The 24,256-nt window shown below is 46.2% G+C and overlaps 1 pseudogene; it reads right to left on the reverse strand.

Annotated features, from left to right (window-relative positions):
• Positions 1–1,305: 1,305 nt before the first annotated feature.
• On the reverse strand, positions 1,306–2,185 carry LOC119620332 (transcription factor BTF3-like; annotated as a pseudogene).
• Positions 2,186–24,256: the final 22,071 nt, after the last annotated feature.

Consider the following 24,256-nt stretch of genomic DNA (forward strand, 5'->3'; position numbering starts at 1 on the left):
TGCAGACAAGGAAGTAAATCAAAAACTAGGAAAGGATGCAGGAGAGAGTGGATTTATTAAAGCAAAGCCCTTGGATGGCAGCTGTGCAGTACGCCTAGAAAGCATTCAGCAGAATTAGACCAGGAAGATGGAAACATGATGAGAGGGACAATCGGAACCATGTAATTCTGGCCTTGAGAATTCAGAAAAAGTTAATGAAATGATGGAGTAATGGTGGGGGAGCAAAGACAACTGCCATCGTGGAACTTCTGGATCCATAAGGAGCCTTGTGTGTGGCTGCAGGGACTTGAGACCCCCCGAGTTACGGCCTAAAGAACACGTCCACTTCCCAGGAGGGTTGTCCACGGACAGAGTCTGGCGTGTTCTTCCACCACGAAAGTCTGGTGGTTGGACCACCAAGGCAACTTCCCTCATGGTTAAAGCTCATTTTTTTTCACTAAAGGGGCTAGAGAGATTTGGCTCATTTAGAACTCAAAACCTGCCAAGAATGAGGAAACTCAGGGGGAAGATTTCCAGTTTCCTGGCAAGTGCCAAGCCCAGAGTACACTTGCTTGTGGTCTTGAGAGAAAAAGTGTGTGAATTCCGTGAGCACCGCCCACTAACTCTTGCCGGCTCCTGGGTTCTGGGTTCGGTGAAAGCAACATCAGAGAAGGAAACTTGAAAACATTCTCCAGAAGTCCCAGATTCCCCCATTATTCGTCACTCCCACCAACGGTCTCCTCCTCCCTCTCCTCCCCTAAGCCCACTCACTCTAGAAACTCTACAATTCTTTTTCTTTTAAATAGGCCAATAACTGTATTAACCTTTGTTTCAAACCTTATTTCCAGGCTTCTTCAGCTTAATTACCTACAAGTAATCAATTGTATGTAAGCAAAAATGAATTGTATGTAAGCAAAAAGCTGCTGTGTCCAAGGGGCTTGGGCTTAAAAATATTAGAGATCTAGATTTTATCAGATCCATAAAACAGTTTTAAAAAGCAATTGAGGCCGGGCACAGTGGTTCACTCCTGTAATCCCAGCACCTTGGGAGGCTGAGATGGGTGGATCACCTGAGGTCAGGAGTTCAAGACCAGCCTGGCCAACATGGTAAAACCCCATCTCTACTAAAAATACAAAAAATTAGCCAGGCGTGGTGGTCGGCGCCTGTAATCCCAGCTACTTGGGAGGCTGAGGCAAGAGAATTTTTGAACCCAGGAGATGGAGGTTGTAGTGAGCCGAGATCGCACCATTGCACTCCAGCCTGGGTGACAAGAGTGAGACTCTGTCCAAAAAAAAAAGCAGTAATAATGTAAAATAGCAGCTCCCAGTAATTTCTGCAGGTTTTAGGTTTTATCTTCTTCAGAAGTTGGCTTAATTCAGTTTGCCTCATTCTTGGAAGCCTCATCAAACTTCTCTGCAAGAGCTGGAACTTCTTCATCATCATCCTCTCCAGTAGCAAGTGGTGCTTTTTCATCCACAGATGGTTTGGGCAGAGGTTCAGCCCATCTTCCTAAACCAGTCAGACTGTCTGCATCACGCCGTCTTAAGGCGCTGGGTAGCGATTTCCATCAGCTGCTGTGTCTCAGCACAGCCTGCAGTGGTTAAAGAAGTGTTTGCTGCCAGAGATGCCTGAACTTTAGGATTGCTAAAGTGGATCACTGTTCCTTGATCTACTTTAACTCATAAGTGTATTCACCTCTTCAATACCAGATATTGTTTGCCCCTAATTTTTTGTTTTTGTTGTTGTTGTTGTTTTTGAGATGGAGTCTTGCTCTGTCACGCAGGATGGAATGCAATGGCGCAATCTTGGCTCACTGCAGCTTCTGCCCTCTGCCTCCCGAGTTCAAGCGATGCTCCTGCTTCAGCCTCCCGCGTAGCTGAGATTATAAGTACCCACCACCACGCCTGACTAATTTTTTTTATTTTTTTTAGTAGAGATGGGGTTTCACCATGTTGACCAGGCTGGTCTGGAACTCCTGACCTCAGGTGATCCACCCGCCTCCACCTCCCAAAGTACTGGGATTGCAGGTGTGAGCCACACGTGCCAGCCCCTAACTTCTTTAAGAGCTGAAGTTTTTTTTTTAATCATCTGCTGTAGCTATTCTATGAACCACCTTTTTCTTTCTGCAACCAATTTCTTTCCCAGCAATGCACACTTGTGCCTGAAGTTTGGCGCGTTTTTCCTAGTTCATGATTGTCTCTTTCATCTTGTCAGAGCAGAAAAAGGACCATGCAGGGGACAGGTTGGCACTCAGGGTTCAAGCAGACTCAGGCAAACACACGCGGGGCTGCAAGATGGTGGCTCTGTGATTCTGACCTCATTCTTTAGAACAAAATAAATCTCTTTCTGTGAATTTCCAGGCACACACATCCTCAGGCCTATTTTTTTCAAAACCAAAGAGTTTATCAATGTAGCCAAAGTCCATTTATCGAGAGATTTCACAACCAGTAAAAGTGACTTTAAGATAGTTTTTAAATAGAATTTTTTTCCTCCTTACCTGATTTCCATTTTCCCAGGTGAGGAAATTGAAGTCAGAGAGGTTAAGTCACTTGCTGAAGGTCACAGGGCTGGGACTGGGGCCAGAAGTGGGTCAGGATTCAAACCCAGAAATGTCTGGATCCAAAGCCAGGCTCCAAATCTTCACTTCCACCTCCCTTCTCTCCAAAGAGGAGGACCCCATCACTGGAACTGTCCTTACCAAATGCCGTTCAAAGTCAAGGCTCCCAGTGGAATTGCCTTCATTCATCATTCCCGGTGGAGAGAATCTGATTGGCCCAGCTGAGGTCATGTGTCCTCACTTTGGACAGATCGGTTCACTAGGCAGGCTGAGGCTGCAGGGCAACGGCTCTGAGTCACGAGGGCCATTCCTGGGGAAGACAGGTGTGCGAGCTGGAAGGCCATCCGGAGAGGGACCTGCTAGTGATGAGCAAAATGTTATCAGGCAGAATCAGTTGATTTCATACCGCTGTGTACACAAGCATCAACAGCCATGCGGAATGGTCATAATATTTTACTAAATGTGCTCTGACTCCCCACCCTGAGCAAACTCCCTCTGGTCCAAGAGCAGAAAATGGAACTGCATTTCCTCTTTTCCTGTGCTTAGGCGTGGGGTGATTACTTGGCAAACAGCCCTGTCACATTTGGTCATCTAGGACATTTTTCCTACCCGGTGGCTCCTCTTCCCAGATAGACCCAGAGACATTCCTCAAAATGTTCTGCTCAAACAAGCATGTGACAAAACAGCTTGTCAGTTTGTCTCTTTCTTGCCGAAATGAGACCGTGATGTCAAAATTCAGTCCTTTACTCATTTAGAAACCATCTGATAATGGAGCACTGGTTTAATTTCCCGGGGAAAATAAGATGCCTCTTGACTAGCGAAGCTCCCCATAACCCCAGGAAGGGGCATAATTATCTTCTTCAGAGTCATTCCCTTGTGGATCCCCTAATTAATTGTAAACTATAGACGAGAGCTGTTCAAAAAGTGAGTTTACAAGGTTAATTACTGGTGTATTATGCGTAGCACAATTTTGCTGGGCATGTCTGATAGAGAAACTGATGATCAACTTTTGCAAGTTCCTCCTCACCGTCAAGTGGAGGAGTTGAGAGAAACAACGCAAAAGTTACTTCTACCTTTGGCAGGCTAGTTATCGAGGTACACCAGCATTATCAAGGGAAATCAGCTCTGCCCGTGATTGTGTGGGCCCTTGGCTCTTATACACTCCTACACAGGCAAATCCAATCACTCTCCATGTGCACACATGCACAAATGTGCGTGTACACACGCATGTGAACACACACAAATGCATGCATGCACACACATTAGCAGGTATTATGCAAAGGGCGTCAGCATCAAAGTCCAGAGAACTGATTTTGAGCCTCGGGTGTCAAGCATTGGGGATTTTCTTACTTGAAGACAGAGTCACTCAAGGACACTCTGCATCCCCCTGCATAGTTCCAGCCTCCTCTTAGGATCAGGAACATTAATATGATCTGAGCTTAGATCCTTCCACATCCCTCTTTGTGGCAAAGATATACACACATACTTGCAGATTCTGTGTCCGTGTGGCTGAGTGACGCACATGACACAGGATACTTAAGGATTGGTTTGGACTAATTGTCACATGTTATTTCTTCTTTTTGGCTCCTGCCAGGAGCCTACTAGAACATAAGGGCGCTAGACAGGATTCCAAATGAAAAAGAGTCCAATCTTTCATTTCCCTCCTCTCCTGAGAGAGACCCTAACAGCTTGGTGAGGAACGTGGGTTGCTATGGAGATGAGCTGTGACTAAATCAGGTGGGTACAGGCAACGGTATTGCAACACAGGGAAGAAAAGGGAAAAGTTTGCTTCTTGGCTTGGGCTTGAAATATTATAAGACTGCTAAAGGGGAGGGCCGTTGCCCTACCTGTCCCGAAATCCCTGCCTCTGCATTCCTATTTCCTATCCCTTCCCAAGAGTGGAGATGTTGGTCTGATGGGTCAGAGCCCATGTTCTGCTAGCAGGCAGGGTTGCTGCACCTTACGAGCAGGACCTTGGCTGGACACCGTGGCTCACGCCTGTAATCCCAACACTTTGAGAGGCCGAGGTGAATGGATCACCCGAGGTCAGGAGTTCGAGACCAGCCTGACCAAATGGTGAAAACCCGTCTCTACTAAAAATACAAAAATTAGCTGGGCGTGGTGGCACCTGTAGTCCCAGCTACTTGGGAGGCTGAGACAGGAGAATTGCTTGAACCCGGGAGGTGGAAGTTGCAGTGAGCTGAGATTGTGCCATTGCACTGCAGCCTGGGTGACAGAGCAAGATTCCATCTCAAAAAAAAAAAACAAAAACAAAAACAAAAAAAGAGCAGGACCTTGGCAATACTCCCTCTTCCCCTTCCTGCCTTGGGCTGGAAGAAGCAGATGGCAAGCTGCAGCTCAGAGGGTGTGGAGGGAGCCACATAGGTACGGATGGGAGTCTGAGATGAGCCAAGGAGAGAAAGCCTTTGCCTCTGCCTGTGACAATCCCCAGTGGTATCTTAGAGGGTGAGCTACTGCCCCCAAAGAAGAAGGGAAAGGTCGTGGCAGACGGATCACTACGTGAACAGGTGTGGGAGCGTCAAAGACAGCGCGTGTTTGGTGACTGTGGGATCACATGCCAGCACTGGGCAGCACTGGGGAGACAGAGGTAAGAAGAGCCCCGAGTGTCAAGTGAGGACTTTGGACTTTACCCTACAGGCAATGAAGGCTTCTCAGAAGGGAAGTGACACAATTTGTCCTTTGGGAAGCTAAGACAGGTGGCAAGTGTCAGGAAAGGGTGGGAAGGCAGAGAGACGAGGGCAGGCTGAGACAGCAATCAGAAGCTACGGCATTCTGATCTCAGGAGGGAACAGCGAGGTGGAGGACAGGTCAGGGTGGTGGGAACAAGAATGAGTAGGAAGGTCAGGCACTGCAGGGGCTCAGGACTCACTGTCTACAGGGAGCGAGAGAGCCGACAGCTGAGATGGCTCTGGGGTTTGATCACTGAGGCCTGGGTGAATGGTGGTGCATTTACAGAGAAGCACAGAGAAGAATGTGTGAGCATGCACACACACACGTACACACACATGCAAACACACAGTACACATACACATGCGCACACACACGTACACACACATGCACACACACATACACATGCACACACACGTACACACATGCACACACATGTACACATACACATGCACACACACACATGCACACACGTACACACATGCACACGCCTACATGTCCATACATGCATGTACACACATACACGTACATGTGTATGCACATACACATGTGCATGCACATACACATGTACACGCATGCACACATGTGCACACATGCATATGCATGCACACATACACACATGTACGCACACACATACACACATGTACGCACACACTCCCTTCGCTCCCCAGCCAGTATTTATCAGACCCCTATTCTCTGGAATTGTTTCCCTCATCCCTCCTTTACATGACTTAAATAATAACATTAATGACAAATAGGGTCACACATTCATTTGTGCATAGCCATATTCAATTGAAATTTTCTCCACATGAATAGCTCTCTGAGGCAGGCCAATAGAGGCTCAGAGAGGATGAGCAGTGTGCCTCGTGTCTCACAGCTGTGAGGGTGGAGTCTTGACTTCGGACTCCCAGCCCAGGGCACCCCCTGCCACGCTCCACTGAGGCTGGAAGGAAACCCTGAGATCGGCTTGACCAGCTCTCTCATTACCCTTCTTTATGACGGTTTGTATTGTAGTCAGGAAACTCCTGTTAATCGTTCTTTTTGCTGCCACCATCATATTTCCTTCCTCCAAAAAGGAGCGCAGGCAGGGAGATTATTTTGACATATTTCCTGAAGACGCTGTTTCTAGAGCACTTGCCTGATAAAAATGATATATTTATTTGGGACCGCCAAGAGCTTGCTGAAATGAGGAATTTATCTGCATAGCTTTTGTTATTAAAGTGATTCCTCTTGTTTATTTCCTTCTAAGCTACTGATTCCATCTATAATACATGAGTTTCAGGTAATAGAAATTTTTCATGCAAGTAAATATTTTAATAACAACATTATGGTCTTGATTCAGTGTTACAAGCAGTAGCCTGGCACAGGGAACAAGCTCGACACTGGGAGGCTCGGGACCTGGGTTCTTGTCCTCACTCTGTATCTGTGCCCATGGGCAAAACCCTGTCCTCTATGAACCTCAGTTTCCTTCTCAGTGAAGTGTGGTAGCTGCTACACACCCTCCCTGACTCACAGGGGTCACTGTTAAGATCAGATGAGATGACAGCTCCAAAGGTTCTGGAGACGCTGCAGGCTTTGCTATATATGGGCAGGGTCAGTATGAGATACTGACCAGAGTACAGACTTAGGAGTATAACAAAGAGACTAAAAAATACAGTGGCAGGCCACGTGCCGGGGGCTCACGCCTGTAATCCCAGCACTTTGGGAGGCTGAGGCAGGCAGATCACAAGGTCGGGAGATCAAGACCATCCTGGCTAACACAGTGAAATCCCATCTCTACTAAAAATACAGGAAGTAGCCGGGTGTGATGGCACGCGCCTGTAGTCTCAGCTACTTGGGAGGCTGAGGCAGGGGGATTGCTTGAACCTGGGAGGCGAAGGTTGCAGTGAGCCGAGATCACACCACTGCATCTCTAACCTGGGCAATAGAGCGAGACTCCATCTTAAAACAAAACAAAACAAAACAAACAAACAAACAAAAACCAGTGACTTAAATGAGATAGTGTCTGTCTTATGCAAAGATGGACGGGGATCAAGAAAGGGTAAATGGCCTCATTCTACAAGATCATTCAGGGCAGGCCAGTCGACACTGCCAGCCTCAACATGAGACTTCCATCTCTGTGTCCAAGTGGTCTCCTACCATGGATGTTTCCCAACAAGCAAGAAGGTAGCAAAAGGGAATCAAGGTCAAGTGAGTTTGTCTTTAAGGTGGAACTCACATGGCACCTCCACTCACATCCCATTGGTTCAAATTTAGTCACATGAGTCACTTGGCTTCTCTGGCCACAAAGAAGGCTGGGAAATGTAGTTTCTAGCTTGGCAGTCATGTGCCCAGCTAGCACTTGGAAGATAGAACGAATAGTAGGAGACACTTAGTAGTATGGGGGAAATGACCACTCAGAATAATGGGCACAGATACGGAAGGGCACACAAGATCTTCAGGAAAAGCAAACAGCCAACTGGGTACAGAGCAGGTCTACACTCATATGTCTGCGTCAGATATTCTATGCGTATTTGTACTCATACGAGCACAACTGCAATCAGACACCGGCTCAGGTAAGCAAAATAATAATAGTGAAACTGAGCTTGCCTCCTGGCTGTCAAGGTGGTGCAGATTCAAGAGACAGATGGTGGTGGGGCCTAAGGTGATGCAGCCAAGATGGAGAGAGGTGTGTGAGTTCAATATCTATCTTACCTTTCCAACTCTGGAAGGTTGGAACTCAACTGACATGAGTTCAGTTTGAGGATCACAAAGAGGGCGAGATCTGAACTGGCTAGACCTGAGAGGGTCACAGACTTCGGGACACACTTCAAGTCAGACATATCACTGGTGTCCACTGCTCCATCAAGCTGGTGACCATTCACCGTTTTTATTTTTGTCCAAACGGTCTACCTTCACCATTTTGATCCCCACCAAAGTCTGCTATCTCATACCCTTCAGTCACATGCATTGTGGTAGGACTAATGTCTGATACTCCAAACAAGGTGACTCTTGACTAGACTCAACCCTGAGCCCTGCCACACCCAGAACTCTTTCAAATGTTCCCCAGGGTCTCCGCTCTAAACCCAGGGGGGAATGCGGCTAGTGAGTGCAGCACACATCGGAATCCTACCCCAGCCACCAGCCCCAGCTCACGGCAGGGGTCAGAAGCACCCCAGGGAAGAAAGAAATGTCAAAATGTCAAGTCCAAAGTGTTCAAATGGGAGACAGTCCACCAGTGCAACTAGAAGAGTTCAGTCGTACTAGAAGAGGGCGAGTCTCTCCCAATAGTCTGTACCTTCAACAGGAGACCATCAGAAGAGCCTCTGGAATTCACCATGCACTATTCACATACCACTCAACATACGTTAACAGCTCAAGTAGATTCACGTCAGCTCAATCATAATTATTTGTCAAAACCACTGTTTCCCTCATTATTTCCTGCTGAGAGTGTGAGATTATACAAATTTATGTTGTAGCTATCACAGATTCTAACAGCATCACAAAGGAAGAGAAATTAACCTCCTACTTATTAGAAAATGTTTAGCTCAACTCTCTAGGAGAAGTCAATTTACTAGGTTAAATTTTCTGAAATTGCATAAAGACGCTAGTCCAACAATGCACCATAACAGAGTGGCATTATCTGCTGTTTTACTACAGAGGACCTGCTGCCAACAACCTTAATGATTTATGGTTAAAATGTGTTTACCAAGAAGTTATCATGCTAGTTATGGCCTGAACCAGAGACTGGGACCCACATTCTGTTTCCTGGAAGACTTGGGTCTTGGTGAACAATAATAATAATAATACATATGGGATCCTTTCAGTTCTAGGCAAAGGATGCTGTGCTCAGCCAGTTACATACAAGCATCATTCCTCACATGGACCATGGCCATTCTTTCCTAACTGCTCTCCCACATCTATGCTGGCCCCTACCCCACCCCACTCATATTTCATGGTACACCCAGAGTGATTAGTCAAAACCAAGATCTGATACTATCCTTCTCTCCCACCACAGGGCCTTTGCACAAGCTCTTTCTTCTGTCTGGAATCCTCTTTCTATCCCTCTTCACTTTCCTTCTTATCCTTCAATAGAAGCCCTTTTTCATTAGGAGCAAAAACCAAAGTCTTTACAAGGGCCTGCAGGTACATGTCCACTTGCTGTATCATCCTAACAGGGGTACTCTTGAGAGTGACGTGAGATGCTGTTAATACTTCTGCCAGAAGTACAGGTACAAATGCACCTATCCTGGGCAATCCAGGACCAGGTGCTCCTGGCCTGGCCCTCCCCACCTCTCTGGTCTCATCGCCTACCCTGTGCTCCCTTAATTGCTCCAGTATTCCTGGGCTTTTTGCTGCTCCTCAGTCATGCCAGGCCTAACACCCACCTTTGGGCCATGGTGCTGGCTATTCCTACTGGCTTCTCCCCGAAGTCAGCCAAACAAACTCCTTCACCTCCTTCAAGTTGCTGCTTAGATGTCACCTTCTTAAGCTCACCCTGAGTGTCTTGATTTTGGTTTGAGTTGGGTTTCCTATTTTGTTTACTACCATAGGGCAGTTGGGCATGGAGGACTCCAGGGCTTCTTCTAACTTAGAGGATGCTCCATCCCCATGGGGCTATTGGGCTCCTCTTGCTTCCTGGCTGAGCTGCTCAGGTTGTCATCTAGGAGGCAGATACCTGAAGTGTTAACTCTGTTACTGGGGGACAACTTTCATCATCTGCTTCTTTGCTCAAACCCATGGATGGCAGAGCTGGGTCATAGTGACACTGTGAATGTCACCAGCTTATATCCCAGACATCTGAAACACTAACATAGTCACCAATTAGACATACTGATTCACTGGTGTGTCCTCTCTGATGATAGTGTATCCCTGGGGGGTAGTTCCGGAGACCCCAAGCAAAATGACCCAGCACAGAATTCTGGACCTGTCCTTGCAGAGCCCCAGCTCTCTGCTCTCTGTCCCCACCATGCTAGGGAAACCTGGCTGACAAGCAATGCCCCCAGTCACAGAATTAACACTTCAAGTATCTGCCTCCTAGATGACAACCTGAGCAGCTCAGCCAGACAGCAAGAGGAGCCCGATGGCCCCATGGGGATGGAGCATCCTCTAAGTTGGAAGAAGCCCTGGAGTCCTCCATGCCCAACTGCCCTGTGGTAGTAAACAAAATAAGAAACTCAAGTCAAACCAAAAAAGCAAGGGTGGGGAAGGAATCTACTGTCTCATGTAACTGGGCATTGTAGTTTAGCTGGCCTTAGGCGTGGTGGGGCCCAAGAGGTCCAATAGTGTCACAGGACACTGTTTCATTGTGTTCTCACTAAATTCCCAGGGAGGGCCTCCCCATGTTGCAATAAAGTAGCCACTACCAGCTCTAGACCTCCATCTTCCTCACAGCTGGTCATACCAGTGGAAGGAGAGAACCTTTGTTTTCGAGAGTTGCAGCAAAAATCCCAGAGGCAGCTCTCATTTGCCCAACTTGGATCACATGCCCATGACTGAACCAATCACTGAGGTCAAGGCATGAAATACTTTGATTGGATACCCTGGGTCACATGCTCAGGTGGAAGAGTCACCCAGAACATATGGTTACCCAAAGCCATGTTGAACAGTCAAAAAATTATATGTGTGTCCCTGACACTAATCTAATAGGAAGGGGCTGTGTTGCATAAAGGGAAGACATGAGCTCTACAGAGTTCTGAAGTTGATATCTAAGACTTGACTTTGCCACTGTCTCTATGTGACTTCAGACAAGACGTTTTATTAATACTTCACAGAGCCTTAGATTTCTCAAATGTGATGAGAGGATGCAGTGCTCTGCTCTGCCAGACCCTAGAGCATACTATAAGGATGAAATGAGGAAGGACTGTTCTCCCCTAGAGAGGGGCTAAGGTGTCCATCGTCGGGAGTACAAGGGAGCAGGTATGTCCATGTTTCTGAACCACATCTCCAAGTTCCAGTAGGCTCTGTGCTGGAGCATGAGTTTCTTTTCCACTAAATAACTCAAAGGAAAGAACAAAGTTGCTTCCCACTTATTTGGCATTTAGATGCTGCCTCCCTCCCACCACCTCCACCTGCCAGCCAAGAGGCACCATCTCTGAGCCCAGAGGACGCAAGATCTATCACTCCTATACAGAGTTCACACCATGCAGCCGTGACCTGAGCAACACATCCACAATTAGCTAATGTGGATCATTTTCAACAGAAAACGAAGCATGAAATATGTAAAAATAATGAGCCCTTCACTGAAATTCCAGTAGCTGCTACAGGGTAACCAATTTGAATAGCAGTTGCAATTCCTAGGGAGGAAACCCCCATTAAGAAGAACAATGTTGAAATGGTTATGTATGGACTCTGAAATTCACTTGATAATTAATCCGGTCGATAAACATGGTGTTAGTCCTCCCACACTATGCAACTTAAATGAGGCTTTTATTGAAATATTGGGTCCAGTTTCAGACTTAGCGGCTAATCTGAAGCAAGTGGGGACGTTGGCAATGGCATGAAGACCAATGCAAGAGCCAGAGTGAGCGACAGAAGACGGAGATTGTCTTGTAGGCCTAGAGAAGACTTCCGTATCACCAGGCTGCCAACATCACAAGAGCCCAGTGTCAAGCACTGGCTTGGATGCCCCATGCCAAGCATGTGCCAAGCTTCCAAACAGTGCTCTTTGGAGGTCACTAATTATTGCTAATTATTGGTCTTCCCAAACCCATCTGTGTGCGATGGGTAGCAACACAACGTATGTTTTCACAGCTCACTCGGTTTTTTATGTCCTGCCTTCCTGGAAGCCCCTCTAACTGGTAGAAGGGAGGCATTGAAAGCATCAGGCTTGGGTGTTGGACCAAGGTTCAAACACAGGCTCAGTCACTTACCTACCAGCTCTTTGCCCTGCAGTTTATGGAGGTCCTTTCCCAGTCTGTAAATAATACAAGTGCCTACCTTTTAGGGATTTTTCTGAAGAATAAATAACATAAGGGGTGTTAAGTACACCGTGCCTACCTTTTAGGGGTTTTCTGGAGAATAAATAACATAATGGGTGTTCGGTACTCAGTCATGTGTTTAACTGGGACTCAGTGCTATCCATTTCTTTCACCCAAGACTGGTTCTCAGAGGCATACAGTTAACAAGTTGCTCTGCGTCAAAGTCAGTTCCTCATGCACTCTTTCCCCCCACCCCCCTTTTTTTTTTTTTTAAGAGTCTTGCTCTGTCACGTACGCTAGAATGCAACAGTGCTTTCTTGGCTCATTGCAACCTCCACCTCCTGGATCTAGGCGATTCTTCTGCCTCAGCCTCCCGAGTAGCTGGGAGTACAGGTGCCCGCCACCACCCCCAGCTAATTTTTGCATCTTTAATAGAGACAAGGTTTCACCATGTTAGCCCGGCTGGTCTCGAACTCCTGACCTTGTGATCTGCCCACCTCGGCCTCCCAAAGTGCTGGGATGACAGGCATGAGCCATCATGCCCGGCGCCTCATGCACTCTACAGCACTCAGGCTGGAGTTGGCTCCTGATGTCACGAGGACCTGGACTGCAGGAATTAGGAAGCCTTCTGAGATACCACACTCACTGCATGCAGGCTATACTTAAAGATCCATTTTATGAAATGTTAGCCATGAGTTGACAACTGTTGAAACTGGATGGTGGGTACATAAGGGTTCATTGTACTGTTCTCTCTAGTTTCGTATATGTTTCATTGGTTTGAGTTTTTTTTTAAGACCTATCTAAACTGAGTTTTTTTGGGTTTAATTCCACAGCTAGGAGCAATACTGGCAAATTCATACCCGGGCATTTCTCTTGCCACTCTGTTGAGGAGCCTTCTCTGGGTTAAGTCGCCAGGACATGCGTGGTGAAGCTTAGATCCCTCTCGTGACTGGCAATAAGATAGGGCAAGTGTACTTCAGGAGGCCCTACCACCTCTGTTGTTTTAAGATCACTGGGGAACATAAGTAATCCGAGTAGAGTATCTTAACTAAGAAACAAATTATTAGCTGTTAACAGATGAAATGCAATGAGATTCTAATTGATGCATTTCCTAATTGTTCCTTGCCTCAGGTCATATGAGGCATAACTGGTATAATTAAGAATAGAACTCAAGTTTTCTGCTTCTACACAATAGAACTCAAGTTTTCCGCTTCTACATCTGGTACTTTTTTCTGCTACATATACAGATACTTCTGTATCTCCAGTGCCTCTAACATGCAGCCATTATGTCAACAAGCATAACAATAGCAACAACAAAAGCCGTAGTAGGTAATATTTATTGAGGATTTCCTCTGCCATGAAGCTTTTTAATGCATAATCTCATTTAATTCTATAAATACATTTTTAAAATAAAATAACGTTTGAAGAGGCTAATCTCATTATCCCTATTCCACAGATGAGGAAACTGAGGCTCAAAGTCGTGAAGTAACATTGAAGTAACTAAGTGTACACAGCCCAGGAATGGTAAGGTTTGGCATTCTGCCTTGATCGATCCTGTGTGCATCTGGAAGTGCCTGGTTGCCGCACAAGATTCTATAGTTTATTTAACAGTCTCTATTAGACATTAGGGCTCTTTCCAATTTCTTCATTCTCACAAATGACGTTGCAATAGACATCCTTGTACAGGATTCTGATTTCACATCTGTCTTTTCTGTTCAAATATAAAGGCTGCCCGAGATCAGGGATTTTTGCTCATTTTGCTTACTTCTTCTGATCTTCGGTACATAGAACAGAGACTGGCGTAAAGTCAAGTCAATAAATATTTGTTGAACGGATGTAAGGATGGATAGATGGGTTGATGGAAGGGAGGGAGGAAGGAAAGCAGGAAGGAAGAAGGAAGAAAGAAGAAGGAAAGCAGGAAGGAAGAAGGAAGAAAGAAGAAGGAAGGAAGGAAGGAAGGAAGGAAGGAAGGAAGGAAGGAAGGAAGGAAGGAAGGAAGGAAGGAAGGAAGGAAGGAAGGAAAGAAGGAGTGGATGGCTGGATGGGCAGGCATACAGATGGGAGTGGGATTAATTCTCCAATGTAGACACCCAGAAGTCTCTAGATCTTGCCCCCGAGGACCACACTGTTTAGGACAATGGTCCCCAATTTTGGCTGCATCTTAGAATCTCCTGAAGACGTTTTTAAAAATTGATGGCGATCCCCTCTGCAAACATTCAGATTTACCAGGCCTGGGGTGTGACCTGTGCATTGGAAAGTTTAAAAGCCCCTCAGGTGATTTCAATGTGCAGAACCACTGGCTAGAGCAAAACTCTTATCATTCACAGAGGCACTTGTTAAAAAGCCAACTATATCTTCCCATTCTAAGGAGACAACCAGGCTGTTTCATTTCTGGCTTTAGAGCTTTAGAAGAATTGAAAGCAGAAACCCTGAAATCAGCTCTTCTCCATCTTTTGTGACATCAGGGTGGTGTCCGTCAGGGGAGAGAGGTGAGTGAGCTTCCCCAACCTGGAATGGGGAGGGATTGGCAGTCCCACAGCAGTCAAGGGATCTTTAGACCCTAGGTGGTCGTATCCCACTCCCCAGACCTACAAAATCTGAGTCTCTGGGTATGGAACCCAGAAAGCTGTGCTTTCAATAAGCACTGCAAGTGATTCTGATGCACTGTAAAATTGGAAGAGGACTAATCTATAAAAATAAGTGAAGAGAGATTAATTCTAATAACGTGGATCAGTCCAAACCTTCATTCCATAATCAAATATTCAAGAAATATTACATTTCATTGTTTTCTTTAAATCTAATTAAACCATACTTTATGACTGTACCCCATCACTGTAGCAGGGATGCCACTGTCATTCACAGTTACCGTGGACTGATTGTTACCATTTAATGTCATGTCTTCTATTTCTTCTGGTTGTTCTTCTTGTCTGCCCACCTTACTTCCTACCTATTATTGCGTGGACTAAGTATATTTATCACATTTTCCTATCTAATATTTAATATTTTTCCTTCTAATAGTTTTGATTTTTACAGAGAATGTCCTTAAATATTTCATATTCATATTTAAACTTACATTACCTGTCAGTATCTAGAAGTTATATCTTCTCCCTGAACAGAACAAAATTCTGAATATTCTTTGCTTCCTTTCACCCCTCTCCCTATACCTTCCCTGTCTGTTGTCTCACAGTACATCATCTAAGACTTGAATTCCAGCTCATTGTTATTCTTCGCAATCAAATATTATTTATCTTCAAATTTTGTTGGTTTTTTGCATACCACTGCATCTTGTATCCCAATGTCTTCTTCAATTCTTCTTTCATGTCTACTCATTTTTTCAGATGTATTATGAGAGGTAAGCTTTCTGGGTCCTTGCTCAACTGAAAATATCTTTACCCTCCAGGGCATTTGAGGTAAGGTATGTAATTCTAGCTTTAAATTACTTTCCCTTAAGAGTTTGGAGTACATGGCTCATTGTATTCTTGTATTCAGTGTTGCTCATACTCGTTATTTTATATAGACTCTGTTTCTCTGTTTCTTTTTTTCTCTCTTGCCCTTTCTGAAAGGTTTTACGATCTTTCTCTTTATCCTTGGTGTTGCAAGAATTTTCCATGATCAGTCTGGGGTTTGGTGCATATTTTACTCAACGTGGTTGACCCTTTGGTACCTTCCAATAACAATTATAATAATATTAATGTTAATAGCTTGCATTGAGTTTTTTCACATGGCCAGGCTCTTCTGAGTGTGCTTTACTCAGGTAATATTTTCCACACCCTATGCTAGATGTTATCATCATGCCCATTTTACAGAAGAGGAAACTGAGTCACAAGAAAAGCATATCTTTCTTCAGTCAGGAAATTGTCTCTTTTAGAATTTCCTCTATTTCTGTCTCTCTGCTAATTCCCATTTGTCAGGCATTGGAAATTGGAAGTCAATCTCAATGTTTGATGCTTTGTCCTTGGGCAGTGTGTTTTGGGAGATTTCCTCAGCTTGATGGTTGAGCTCATTGATCCCCATATAACTGTGACCTTTCTGAGACGGAGTCCATCTGCAGAGGCCTGCGACCACACCCATCACTGAGACAAGAAAGAGGCCAAAGTGTCTGCCTGCTGCCTGTTGCCCCCTGGCTCTCTCCTGGCCCCCCATCAGCCCTCTGCACACCCATAGATGCATAGCTTTTTTTACGGCTGTTAAATTCTATTCCATTTGTTTTCCATCCTCTAAAGATTTTTTAAAATAATGTCTGGTCCATCAAGGACATGCTCCTTGCTTTAAATGCTACACTAAATGGTTTATACCTTTTTATCATTTCTAGGAATTTGGATCAAAAAGACAACCAAGTGCTTAGTTCACCATTTGGCCCAATCTCCTTCTGATGGATGCAAAGAGCAGAGACTCTGGTCATCTTGAGAAATGGGAATTCACTGAGGAACATGTGTAACCATGAGGGAGACAGGTGTCTCTGGCTTGTGGCCAGGCCTTCCAGGGAAAACAGAGAGCATGGCCTGGCTGCATCTCAAAGGGCCTGGAAAGCTCTTTAAGAATGGGAAAGCAGGTTGGGCATGGTGGCTCACGCCTGTAATCCCAGCATTTTGGGAGGCCAAGGAGGACGGATCACCCGAGGTCAGGGGTTCGAGACCACCCTGGCCAACATGATGAAACCTCGTCTCTACTAAAAATATTTTTAAAATTAGCTAGGTGTGGTGGCAGGTACCTGTAATCTCAGCTGCTCGGGAGACTGAGGCAGGAGAATTGCCTGAACCCAGGAGGTGGAGGTTGCAGTGAGCCCAGATCACGTCACTGCACTCCAGCCTGGGCGACAGAGTGGGACTCCGTCTCAAAAAAAAAAAAAAAAAAGGAAACCTGTGCAGAATTAAGACCCTCTCATGGTGTTGTACCAACCTTTCAGCTCTGGAAGCTGAGGATGGCAACTCTGATGCTGTATCGCTAACTCTGTCTCTCTACTCCTCCTCCTGCTGCCCTCTGATGAAGTCCTCTGTACCCTGCCTTTAAATTTCTGAGAGGAAAATTCTGATTGGTCCAGTTAGTCGTTATTATTCTTGCGGCTTCGACACCCCCTCAGTCTGACAAACCCACAGACTGACCACCTTGAGATCCAATGCCCACACAGATCCGACCAGTTCAAGCTTTCACGGTGGGAGCCATGCAGTCCCCATATGGAACCCCTTGAAGTGGACTGTGGTTGAGGCTGGTACTCTGAGACTCGTGCTTCCCAAAGCAATGTCTAGGGATCCTCCCAGATGTAAATATCTGGGGCCCGTGAGGTGTCTGCAAGCCCACGAATAAGCCCAACTCATCTTTATACAAACTACCCATCAGGAAAGAAGAAATGCTCCTGATTCCCATTTGTGATAGTTAATTTTATGTGTCAATTCGACTGGGCTACAGGGTACCCAGATTAAACATTGTTTCCGGGTGTGTCTGGGAGGCTGTTTCTGGATGAGATTAGCATCAGAATCAGTAGACTCAGTAGAGCAGACTGTCCTCCCCAGTGTGGGTGAGTATCATCCAGTCATTGAGGGCCTGAATAGAACTCAAAGGGAGAGGAAGGAGGAATTCACCCCTTTTGCTATCTCCCTGCCTGCTTGAGCTGGGACATCAATCTTCTCCTGCCCCTTAACTGGGACTTACACCATTGGCTCCCCTGATTGTTAGGCCTCTGGACTCAGACTGGAGCAACACCACAAGCTTTCCTGGGTCTCTAGCTTACAGACCAAAGACTGTGGAACTTCTCAGCTTCCGTAATCATCTGAGCCAATTCCTCATACATGTATGTATATTTATTTATGTATGTGTAATATATGATAGATTTCTGTTCATTTTTTTCCTCTGGAGAACCCTGACCAATACACCGTTAGATCCAAGTTCCCCTGAGAAATCAGCACCTCTGCAAACCCAGGCAGTGAGCTCCATGATGAGGATTCAGCTGATGTAAAGGAAAGTTTTGGGTTAGAAATACCAGAGTTAACACCCCGAAGAAAGATGTTAAAATGCTTCTGAAAAAACTCACAAGCCAGGTAGCCCCCTGGTTCATAATACTACACCCTTCTCTAGGAATTACCCCAGTACATGCTATTAATGGTAGGGTCCCCTTGGCTTTAAGACTGCCGTCTCCACTCCCCAGTTGACCACCGATGATTGGTTGACACAGGGTTGAGCACCTGATCAAAGCTGGGCTAATCAAAAATCTCTTTCTCCTCCTGGGAATGTGAAACTTAAAATAGAATACCCTTAACTAAGATAGGGCCCACCCAGAGCAGAAACCGCATGGCACAGCCTCTGTTGTTACAGACAATCTGCAAAGAAATACCCTGATTGATTATAACTTCTGATGCAATCAATCTCTTTGATCCATGCCCTGGCCACTGCCTAAGCCATGACCCTAGCTACACACAGACCTTGACTCCAGCCCCCGCTGAGCCTTATTCCTGGACAGATGGTGAACTTTGGCCCCAGCCACAGAATTAAACCCTGACATGATCATAGATGGTTCTATGCCCTCACCACAAATTGAACTCTGACCCCCAGCAACATACCAATCCCTGACTCCCTCCAGTCACCCTGGGAACATACTCTATTGCCACAAGAGGCCACGACATGCAATGGTTTCCCTCCACACAACTGGGGTTGCATCTTGTTTACCACAAGGCAGCCCGCCCGGGCCCTCCTCCCCAGGTACTGAGCATGGCTAATCTCTGGATCTGCTGCTTTGACTCTGGGCCCGGATGCTACTGGTGGAGTTGCATCCCGGAAACATTCTCTCACTGTAGGATCCCATGCCCAGAACGACGGCCACAATCTGTTCTTTGACCTAAAGGAATCTGGCATGAGCAGGCGTAGCTCAGACTCACACAACCTCTCTGCAAGAAAACCTAAGCAATCGCCACTGGTTGGAATCATCTAAAGACCTGACGATTATCGGTCAACTGGAAGGCCCTCAGAGTCAGCCTCAACAGCTCTCTCTTGTTCATACCAACCCATGCTTGTTTTCAAGATCTGTCCATTCTACATCCCCAATGCTTCCCCCGTGATCTCCTTCTCCCCATCTTCACCCCATCCCTCCTTGGTACAAGCTGGCACCCACAGCCTCCTTACCAACTAGAATTCCTACTTCCAGTCTCAACATCTCCTGCCTGACCCCCACCCCAATCCATCACCAAGTGTACTTGCAGAAAGTCAAATACATCTCATTCCCTTCTGCTCACAACTTGTCTGTGGCTTCCTGCTGCCCTCCAGGTAGATTCCAGCTTCCTGGGCATGGCATTCCAGGCCCTTCATGACCGGGCCTAAAGCACGCCTCTAGGGAAGAAGAGAGCTATTTTTGCTGCAGACCATTTGCCCCCAAGTGCTCGTGGGCCTCCACTCAAACCCTTCTGTGGGGCAGATGATGGCTTTCTAGTTAGAATCTGTCATTTCCTACAGTGGAGAGTGGTGGTGCAGTGGGGAGGGGTGGTTATAATTGTGCGTACATTGCAAATTAAAGCTGTTATTAATCAAAGTATCCCTAAAAATATCAGAGACGTAATACGACATCTCAGCTCTTTTCCCGCTGGCTCCAGTGCAGATCCAAAAGGAAGCTGACCTTTTCCACAGCCGAATTATAAATGTCAGGATTGCACGGTGCCATCCTTCAATTACTGTCACCTTGAAAGGGGAGAGTGCTGGAGGCCTCACACTTAAGTGTTTTCAATCACAGATATATTTCAAACACTGTCTCCTTGAGAGAGGAACACTGGGCTCTGGAAGCTGGCGCAGCCCCCATTGTGGCTTCTGTGTCACGTGCAGTGACCCAAAAAGTTAGCAACTTAAAAGACGATTTGGAGTTGATCAGAACTGCCCATTTAATCTCCTCCTGTTCCAACAAACTAAAGATTTAATTATTCTTCAATTGCTATTTGTAGAAACACCACAGGACAAAGATGCCTCCATGAGGTATCTCCTAAATACAGATCTCTGTAGACTGCTTTCCCCTTTACAAAATCACGTTTTTATTGTGCAGCTTTCCGTAAGAAAAAAACTTTCCTTCTGGTCATATTTCTATTCTTCATTCAAAGTCTCCATTCAACAAGAAGGCAGAGAGGGTTGAGTCTAATAAGCAGGAAAAACCAATTCAATTTCTATGCGGATCTGATGCTATGATATTTATAGAACATACATATCACATTAGCATCTTCCCATGTTATAATATAATTTCTTCATCTGTCTCTTGTAATCTATATTTACAGTAGGGATCTTTTCCCTTCTCCACTTAATCAACAAGGCATATTATTGAATTTTAGCTATTATAAAACATGACCAATCATTGTAATTCTCTGTTCCCTTTTTTTTTTTTTTTTGAGACGGAGTCTTGCTCTGTCCCCCAGGCTGGAGTGCAGGTGCAGTGGCGCAATCTCAGCTCACTGCAAGCTCTGCCTCCCGGGTTCACACCATTCTCCTGCCTCAGCCTCCAGAGTAGCTGGGACTACAGGCACCCGCCACCACGCCCAGCTAATTTTTTTGTACTTTTAGTAGAGACGAGGTTTCACCGTGTCAGCCAGGATGGTCTCGATCTTCTGACCTCGTGATCCGCCCGCCTCGGACTCCCAAAGTGCTGGGATGACAGGCATGATGTTCTTTTTAACAGAACATCCTGGGTCTGATTTGAGCTGGGAAGTCTGGCCCCATCACAAAGAGGAGAGTTGTAATTCGACAGGCCTCACCAGGGAGCTTTGCTTCACTGTGGCCGTTCTCCGCAGCCAAACACATTCTGCTTCCAAGTTCAATGGTGCCAGAACTCCGGGTGGTCATCAGGGTGGTCAGAGCCAGCGGGCAGCCTGACCCGTGCGCTTCACCAGCTGGTGGTTGACCTGTATCCTGACCCGCTACACTCAGACACATGACGGAACTTGTCCCTGCCTTGGGATCCCAGGGACTCACATTCTTCACCCCCAGCCCCAGAAAGTGGGGAACAAGCAGAGCAGGGAGGAGGATGTTTCAGAGGGGAGACGTCGTTGATCTTAAACACGTTTTCCAAAAGCCTTTCCCCTGCTTCAAACGTTCATGTGGTGGTTGTTTTTTTTTGTTTTTTTGTTTTTGAGACGGAGTCTCGCTCTGTCACCCAGGCTGGAGTGCAGTGGCCCAATCTCAGCTCACTGCAAGCTCCGCCTCCCGGGTTTACGCCATTCTCCTGCCTCAGCCTCCAGAGTAGCTGGGACTACAGGCGCCCGCCACCTCACCTGGCTAGTTTTTTGTATTTTTTTTAGTAGAGACGGGGTTTCACCGCGTTAGCCAGGATGGTCTCGATCTCCTGACCTCGTGATCCACCGGTCTTGGCCTCCCAAAGTGCTGGGATTACAGGCTTGAGCCACCGCGCGGTGATTGTTTAGAGTGCAGTGAAAAGACTTTAGAGGAAACAGCCTAACAACCAGACTGTGAATCATGCCCAGTCCCTCCTTACGTCCACACTACAAGCAAATCCTGTTGCTTATGCCTTGAAAATGTACTGCTACCTGCCCAATAGATAGGTTCAGTCTCTTGGTGGGTGCCAGCCCAATAACCACATCCAAGAAGGATTTAACAAGGGGATTTGATTACTAGCAACAAGTAAGGGCAACACAGGGGATAATTCCTAAAACAGTGCCTCCTAAACGGAGGGCTGGGTCAGGTTTTATAGGCATAAGGTAATGAGGCATGATCTGATTGGATCTTGCAATAAGGTGATGCTGGGAGGCATGATCTGATTGGATCCTTCCGTGAGATGATGCTAGGGACTGACTTGATTGGATCCTGGGTCCTGCCGTGTCACTTTTTAATTCAGTCCCCTGATGCTCAAGTCCAAGCCCTTAGGTTCCCCCTCTGGCTGCACACTTGGTTCATCTGCACATGCTCAGGTTATGTGACCTTCAACCTGAAGGTCACAGCAATTGAAAAATAATTCATAACTTTGTTTCATAGAAGTTGAACCAGGCCGGCCATGGTGGCTCACACCTGTGATCTCAGCACTTTGAGAGACTGAGGCAGGCGGATTGCCCCAGGTTGGGAGTTCGAGACCAGCCTGACCAACATGGAGAAACCCCATCTCTACTAAAAATACAAAATTAACCAGGCTCGGTGGCTCATACCTGTAATCCCAGCACTTTGGGAGACTAAGGCGGACAAATCACCTGAGGTTGGGAGTTTGAGACCAGCCTAACCAACATGGAGAAACTCCGTCTCCACTAAAAATACAAAATTAGCTGGGTGTGGTCGTGGGCGCCTGTAATCCCAGCTACTCGGGAGGTTGAGGCAAGATAATCGCTTGAACCCGGGAGGCAGAGGCTGTGGTGAGCCGAGATGGCGCCATTGCACTCTAGCCGGGGCAACAAGAACGAAACTCCATCTCAAAAAAACAAAACAAAAAAAAAAAAAACAGAAGTCCGATCCTTTCACTCTTACATGCTTCTGCTTCAAAGCCCTTCAGCGGCTCCCCATCTCTCTCAGAAGAGAAAGCTCCCATGAGACCTACAAGGTGCAATGGCCTCCGGCTTCACCCCTCTGCCTCTCTCCATTTCAGCCCAGCTGGCCTCTGCAGCTCCTTGACGTTGACCGAGCAGCAAGCCTGGTCCCAGGGCCTCCACTGGTATGATTTCCTCTGGCTGGACTGATCTCCCAGGACCCACGTGACCTGCTCCCTGGTCATTTCAGGCCTTCTCTGACAATCCATTTAAAATAACACCTGCCCCCACCCCAGCATCCCCATCCTGCTTGATTTTTCTTCAAAGTATTTATCGCCATCCAATATACTGAATATGGTCCTTCTCCTCCCACTAGAATGTATACTTCACTAGGGTAGGGATTACTTTCAACTTTCTTGGCTTAATGTTTATTTCATTTCTATTTTCATGTTTTCTAACATTTTATCATTAATTTTTTCAAACATAAGGAAACCTGAAACAATTGTACAATGAACACTCACATACCCACCTCCCAGGTGCTACACCAACATTTTGCAACCTTTGCTTTTTCCCCTATCTAACCATCTATGCAACCCTCTATCCATCCATTAACCCATCTTGGTTTTTTTGTTTGTTTTGTTTTTGTTTTTGTTTTTGAGACACAGTCTTGCTCTGTCTCCCAGGCTGGAGTGCAATGGCACGATCTTGGCTCATTGCAACCTCTGCCTCCCAAGTTCAAGTGATTCTCCTGCCTCATCCTCCTCAGTAGCTGGGATTACAGGCACCTGCCACCACGCCTGGCTAAATTTTATTTATTTATTTATTTATTTATTTATTTATTTATTTATTTATTTATTTTTGAGACGGAGTCTCGCTCTGTTGCCCAGACTGCAGTGCAGTGGCCGGATCTCAGTTCACTGTAAGCCCCACCTCCCGGGTTCACGCCATTCTCCTGCCTCAGCCTCCCGAGTAGCTGGGACCACAGGCGCCTGCCACCACGTCCGGCTAATTTTTTGTATTTTTAGTACAGATGGAGTTTCACCGTGTTAGCCAGGGTGGTCTCGATCTCCCAACCTCGTGATCTGCCCGCGTGGGCCTCCCAAAGTGCTGGGATTCCAGGCGTGATTACTGGGCCTGGCCAGCCCATCTTGTTTTTGCCGGCACTCCAAGTAAGTTGTAGACATCCTTATGCTCCACCACTAAACTTTTTCAGCATGTGCGTCATCTACTAAAGTTCGGGATTGGTATAAAACTCCTTTTTATTTTTGGAGGCAAAATTTACATCAGGTGAAATGCACAAATCTTAAGTGTGCCACTCAAGAAGTTTTGACAAATGTCAAATGTTACTTGTGTAACCCGAGCCTTTACCAAGATACAGAAAATTACCTTCACTCAGAAAATTCCCTCATGCCCCTTCTTTGTTTATCTCCACAGAACAGCGATCTTTATCTGCTTTGTTCACTGGCTGTGTTCCCCTGGCGCTCAGAAGGATGTTTGGCACGTAACAGATATTCAAAAGCTATTTGTAGGATAAATAAATGAATGACCCTATGTGGGGGTCAGATTCATAGGAATTGAGTTTTTGGTCTCTAAGATCAGCTCTCGGGCTAAAACTTGGTTTCATGGGAGCTTAAATAAAATTCTTGAGCACCTAGCCAGGACTGAGTGTACAAACAAAATTGCAACTCTGGACCACACACACA

Source organism: Chlorocebus sabaeus, chromosome 16, assembly GCF_047675955.1.
Source record: "Chlorocebus sabaeus isolate Y175 chromosome 16, mChlSab1.0.hap1, whole genome shotgun sequence".
In the NCBI taxonomy this organism is placed as follows: Eukaryota; Metazoa; Chordata; class Mammalia; order Primates; family Cercopithecidae; genus Chlorocebus; species Chlorocebus sabaeus.